This window comes from Dendronephthya gigantea, unplaced genomic scaffold, assembly GCF_004324835.1.
Source record: "Dendronephthya gigantea isolate DGI-Jeju-01 unplaced genomic scaffold, DenGig_1.0 000087F, whole genome shotgun sequence".
Taxonomy (NCBI): Eukaryota; Metazoa; Cnidaria; class Anthozoa; order Malacalcyonacea; family Nephtheidae; genus Dendronephthya; species Dendronephthya gigantea.
In genome coordinates, this window is record NW_021163097.1 from 947,501 (window position 1) to 955,000 (window position 7,500).

Below are 7,500 nucleotides of genomic sequence, written 5' to 3' on the forward strand. Positions count from 1 at the left end.
AATAACCGAGAAAGAAACCATTTTTTAGCGTCAATCCCCGGCCACAATCACATTCCGCGACACCAATTCAACAACCCATTCAGCCGGCCGGCACACTACCAAATACAGAGAAGCCAATTCTAATACAGCCGAAAATCATAAACATTTCGTCGAAAAACCTGAGTGACATGAAAACTTATTAAAGCGCGGATTAAAGTTTACACCTACACCAAAAGAAAATCGGAAAGAGTTGGAAGCTGACCTGCAAGAATTTTCACGCAAACTACGCCTGTTAGAACATTTCAGCACTAATGACAACCAAAATGAAACAACAAACAAGTCTCTGGTAAAGAATAAATCCAACTTCGTGCCACCAAGATCCAACAACCGAGAGCTTAATATGGTCATCAAAAACATCACACAATTGAATGAACTGAACCACGATCAAAGCGACAGAAAGACGATCACAAGTAATATTTCCGCGGCGGAAAGAAAAGCCTTGCAGAACTTAAAGGCAGACACAATTATAATAAAGGAAGCTGACAAGGGAGGCGCGACAGTAATAATGGACCGAAACTTTTACAAAGGGAAAATACTTGAACTATTAAATGACACGGAAAACTACACAGAACTACCTAACGGCAACGAGGACAGCAACACTATGAAGAAAATCAACAAACTAACCAGAGAACACAAACAACAGCTGACCAATGACGAGATCAACTATATCAATAATTTTACCTACAAAACTTCTAACTTTTACGGACTCCCAAAGATACACAAATCCGCTAGTATCAAAGCCGCAATAAAAGAACAAAATGCCGAGTACGTGAAATTAAACCCTCCATCGGACTTGAAAATGAGACCCATTGTAGCCGGACCAAGCTCGCCAACGCACCGTTTAAGCAATTTTATTGACATCGTGCTAAAGCCACTCTGCGCAAAAGTCCCTAGTTACATCCGCGATGACCTAGATTTTCTCAATTACGTACCAAATGAAGTAACCGATGAAACATTACTAGTGTCATTTGACGTCGTTAATCTTTACACAAATATCCCACATGAACTAGGTCTAGAAGCTATGGAATACTGGCTAGATAATTACACGGCACATCTTGCCTGCCCATTTTCGAAAGGATTTATTCAAAATGCCGTATCCATCGTGCTAAAAGAAAATACGTTCAAATTCGATGACCAACATTATCGACAGATTCAAGGAACCGCCATGGGCACAAAAATGGCCCCAACATATGCAACATTGGTGATGGGTTTCCTAGAAAGAAAACTATATGAACGATTCGAGATCCGTTATGGCACGGAACAACGAGAACAATTCATCGCCATATTTAAAAGATACTTGGACGACTGCTTCCTATTTTGGGACAAAACACGGGAGGAACTTGATGAACTACACACACTTTTGAACCACCTTCATCCGAAACTCAGATTCACAATGGAAGTACATGAGTCACAACTACCTTTTCTAGATATCTTACTATGTAAAGACGGAAGAACAATCTACACAGACATCTACTACAAGGGAACAGACTCCCACCAGTACCTCGACTTCAACTCCTGCCATCCCAAACACTGTAAGACCAACATCCCCTACACATTAGCTAGACCATTATTATCGCCAACCATGAAATTCGTGAACAACGCTTGGAAGAACTTAGAATATTTCTCGTACGTCGAAACTATCCAACAACCTTAATTAACTCAAGCTTCGAAAAAGCGAAAGGCCAAAGTATCGAAGGGAATTAAGAACACCAAAGGCGAAGGAACCCGAAGGCAGAATATTACCTCTAGTGTTAACATATGGCGTCATATTTCCGCCAAAATTCATGCCTGTATTTTCAACATTAAAGTCATGATTTGCAACATTAATGTTCGTATTTTGAACATTAAAGTTTGTATTCGCAACTTTAAAGCTTGTATTCCCATCACTAAAGTTTGTATTCCCATTCACTAAAGCTCCTATTCACAATCACTAAGCTTGTATTCCCAATATTAAAGTTTGTATTTACCACATTTACCACATTGACACTGGGCTCACATGACACGTCATCAAATTTTCCCGCGCTATATTTTTTGTGTGAAATTTGAACTCGAATAGTCGAAGTAGATGCCTCGTGTTGTGAAATTCAAATGATTCTAAACGAAATAAATTGCGCTAGAGAAGCGCTTTTACAAGTGGCCGATCGATTGCGCTCTTTTCAACGGGACAGTCAGTCAGAAGGTAAGTGTCTTTACCATATAGAAATTACAATAACACGCATATACTTTATGAATAAACATACTGTTTGAATTGTAATTTGAAAGCGCCGGCTCGGGGAAAACACGTGCAACATAACTTAGTATTTATGTTTTTCTGGAAAATTTACGAATTGAATGTGTTGAAATGGGTGATATTCTTCACATAATTTCATAGAAATAATATGTTGGATTTCTAATCTTTTTCCAGAATCTGTGACTGTATCAAACGCGCCATCGACAACTGATGAACCGTGTTCTTCCTCTAGCGTTTCCGGAAGAAACACAGCAAGCACATCTGTGACTGTGAGGTCAACATCCAATGTGGCAGAAAATGTGACAGAACATCGCAGACTATTTAATTATGCAGGGGCAAGAGGAAAGCAGCCTGTAAAAGGAAATAAAGGGAAAAAAAGCGTGTCTCAATGTTCTCTAAAATTCATGTGCATGAGCCGTTGCAATGTGGAGAAGCCTCCAACATCTGTGAAAGACAGAACAGTTTTGTCTAATGCAGGATTAGGAGATGCTGTTATCACATTCAACAGTGGTGGTGACAATGCCCATTTTCATGGTAAACTGTTGGAGAAATTCCCTCAGTTAGCAACCAGTGGATATGAACTCCTGATGTACCATCGTGGTGGTGACGAATCTGCATTTTGCCCATTAAAACCACCATACATCCCAAAACGGCTAAAAGAGGTGGCTGGGCAATGCAAAATTTATATAAAGCCATTACAAAAGGATCTGGTCGAAGATGAAGATTCCCATTTGAGTAGCACTATAATTGTAAGTTCATTATATAAATGCACAGATAATTATGATATGTTAATTGATTAAGATGAATCATTGTAGTACATATATTTCAACAATTGCATCTTAGGATGATTTTGAAGAGCGTTCCATTGATGAGCCATTAATTAAATGTATCATTTGCAATGTTGATGTTGAAATGAGTGCACTTCAGCAGCATCACCAAGATGTTCATGACAATCAGCCTAAGGTAATTATTTTTCTTATTTGTAGTTACATGGATGCATTTCTAGGTTTTTCTACAAGTTAGAGTGTTGTAATCTAATTTAATTACTTTATGTTTGTTGCAGAAGAAGAAAATGAGAACCTTAGAATCATATCTTGAAACCTCAAATGCAAATGAAAACACAGGGTGAGGAATTAATTAGATTAATAAACATACTGTCACCATGCTGTAGTTTTGTATACCATATGGCCATAAAGTACTGTAATGACCTACTGCATGTAGAAGCAAATTTGTAGAGCATTTGGTTTCATAAATCATCAGTGTTTCAGATCCCTGCAGCACAAGAATTACTTACATTACTAATTAATTACATTGATATTGTATTTCTTTTTTCATTCAGGGATTGTCAAAGAGATGTTTTATTGGATCTGATCCCAACAGCTACACAAGATGACATTGACACAGCATTGTCAAATGCTGGTGGTGATGTGGAAGTGGCTGCACAACAATTACTCGGTAGATTATATAAAAAATAGTTTTTAGCATTGCTCTTACCATGTAGTGTTTAACACTTAATCCCTATCGCCTATTTAAATTATGCTATTTTTTATAGCTCTTAATGATGATGTTATTGCTGTTGATGATTGTATTGATCATTTTCCCGGGATAGTGAATACACACGAGGCTTCACAAAAAGTCTATCGATCAAATTACGATTTGGTAAATTTCAGGAATCAAACTGTTGACCAAACTCTTCCCAGGCAGTATTATGTGGTTTCCCGCCAAGAAGGTTCAGAAGAACTAAAGAAGGATATCATGGGGTGTTATAAGCAACCAAGATACAAATTAAAAGCACCTATGCGCGTGAGATTCGAAGGCGAAGATGGCGCAGGAAATGGGCCAATCAGAGAGTTCCTGCTCTGCGCAATGACCATTCCGGAAGAAGGAATTGGTACGAATGAAAAACCTCTAATATTTTTCGAAGGTGAAAAGGATCATAAATTGCCAATTCACGACCAGTCCATTCGCTGCACAGGAGCATATAAAGCCATTGGCCGCATTATCGGACATTCTGCCCTTCACGGAGGTCCGTTTTTGTATGGTATTTCACCAGCGGTGAAGCAGTATTGGCATATAACAGCATCAAAGACAACAGACAAAGATGTAGCAATACAAACTCTTCCTATTGTGCTAGAAGATATTCCAGATGTCGAATTAAGAAGTTTGTTATCACAGGTAAACAAATTACCTTTTTAGTGTCAGAGAAAGGGAGGAGGGTGGCAGGAACAGCAATTTGACCTAAACGTGAGCATTCCCTTAAGATGTGTATTGGGATTAGTGCTAAGGCTCATTGCCATTGACACAACCAGTTTTTGATAGATCCAATCAATGTATCATGTTGGAACCAATCAACGATCCTTTTCAGAAGATCTCATTAAAACAGCTTCTTTCATCTTGTTGAATGTGAATTATTGTTGCATTCAACAATCGAATATGAAAAATCAGGTTGTTTGAACAGGCTTGTGCAGCCTTTTTAAAATCATTCCTCCCTCTTCCCTGAAGTTTAGGAATTAACAGAAAAACAACAATATACCTTTTTATGCAGCTTGAAGTTACACCCGAAGGAGAAGTATTGGAAGTTGAGGCGCGGGAAAGCCTTCTACCATACCTTTTCGAGGCTGGCATTGATACTGATAGGCTTGTATCAGACAAACAAGTAGTTATTCAGGACCTGTTGCTTTACAACGTAATCGAAAAACGACGACGTGAACTAGATGACATTGCCAAAGGTTTGTTTTCACACTGTAGTTGAGTTATTTATGCTGTATTTTGTTTGACTTTTTTTTTCATGTAGGCATGAATGAGGTTGACTTACATTCTTTTCTGGGAGAATCTGCAGATTCTATGCTAAAGATTATCTTCCCAACAGCAGACGAGAAAATCTTAAAGTATGAACAGTTCAAAGAGTTAATCGTATTTGAAGAATCGGAGGGTAATGAAGTTACAATTGAAATGTTTTTTCAGTACCTTCAGTACCTAGCTGAATACCAAAAAGGTATATACAACATTTTAAATCCTGTGCAATTGAATTCTTTGTTATACAAATGTTACTATTGACTGTATCTTCCTGCATACTGTACCTGAAATTTAAACTCCAGTGATCTCTAAATTGGTAAACATGCAATACTACATGATAAAGCTATATTTGATATATTTTTAGACCAACCATCATTGACAGATTTGTGCTGCTTTTGGTGTGCCTGCAATGCATTACCGGTCCGGGGAGAAGCCCTCATGGCAAAGTTTGACGATGGTTCCAGTGAACTCCCATTTGCAGAAACGTGTTTTTCAGTAATCACATTGCCAACTAAGCACCAATCATACCAGGAATTTCAAAAGTTTATGAATATAGCTCTTTCATATGGATCGCTTGGTATACAGATGAATTAAAAGTAATGAATACAAGGTGGTATTTGTTGGGATGATTTTGAATTCATCACTGGGATTTGTTTTAAATTCAGTTTATTTGATATTGGAAACTATAGTACACTTATCTTACTGTGATTGTTATGTTTACGGAACACCATTTGGAAATAAGACTAAAATGCACAATCTATATGAGATCATTATTCCTTTAATGATTAGTAGCAGGGCTCGAAATAACGCCTGGCAGTTCCAATTAAATGATACAAAAAATTAAAACAATGGGTATTTGAGGTGATTGGTGTTTCTTATCCATTTACCATTCTATTTGTCTGATGCAAAACATCAAGATATGCATCCACAGAATTGCTAATTGTTACATCCATTGGAATTCTAAGTCCACTAATCTGGAAGTCATTCAGCGGACAATTTGTTTCAGGAACTTCAACAGTGGCTGCTTCTGCACCTGGCACAGGACTATCCCAGTCAATACCATAATTGTCTTCAGATCCCTATAAAAGTAAGGTGTCTTATACACATCACAAAAATGAAAGTTAGGAAATTCATGTAAAATTAATATAACATTTACATGTACTCACCTGAGCGAATTCTTGTGCTACAGTTGAACCAGTATTGGAAATTCTGTGCAGTCCTTCAATCCAAAGCTGCATCGGTGTTTTGTTTCTTTCGGACCGAAGAGGATGGTTTACCCATGCTTCCTGCCAGGATGAAATGTGCTTGTTTATAAGTGGTATGAATATCAAATGCAAACACCACACATGGATATCATCATTTGGGTCAAGGTTTCCATTGCTCTCCATGTTGTAAAACAGATTGTAAAAAAGGCTGGAGCATCCTTGAAACAGGTCTCTCCAAAGTCTTTCTATCCGTTGATTATGCGTGCTTTTGCCTATATTAAATTTCAACATGCTCATTAGTTTGTCCAATTTTTAATACATATTTTACTAACCACAAACAAATTTATCAAGGGTCAATAATAGCCATGCAAAACAAATTACCAGTGATCATACTCCCTCTTCCAGGACCTCTCTGAGGATGGTTTAACATATGCCATGCCACCTGAACATTTTCCCCCCCCTTGTCTGAACGTACACGTGATGGCAGCCCATATCTGGAAATAGCATCCAAAAACAATTGCTTAACAGTGTCACTTCTGTTGTTATCAGATGCATGCAAGTATACAGGTATTCTGGAGTAGCCATCGATTCCACCATGTATTACTATTCTCCATCTAAAAATTTAAAGTAAATTAATTTGTAATATTTTCTCTATATCCCCCCTTATCTTGTTTTACAGACAATTGCAAATCAATAATTTTTAAAAGTTAAATCATTTCACCTGATTAACTTGTGATTACCATCAATGTGCCACAAGCTTAATGGGCCAGCCACGTGGTATGACCGTCGCCTTAAATTTTGGGACCATCTTTGCATCAAACCCACAGGATCTGTCCGAAGTAATGCTTCTCTTATTCGTGCATGTTGTACACGATGCCCTTTGCTCTTCAGAAAGCCTCTCATTATCCGAATACCACTATTTGGATTTAGTTGTTGTGCTTCCATAACAAGGTTATCAAGTTGAGCATCATTAATATCACTGTATGTACCTGAAAATGTTTTAGTTAATGTCAGTTAATAAACCCTGCAAAAATTGAAAGAGCATAAAGAAAATTAGTTATTGCAGGTATCACTACCTCTAACAGAGATACTCAATGATTGCATTCTTCTTTCCAACGTCCTTTTTGCAACTCCAAGAATGTTACTGATTTCGCCAACTTTAAACCCTTGATCGAGTAAATAAATCAACTGATTTTCATTAATGTCTATGATAGGACGACCACGCTTTAT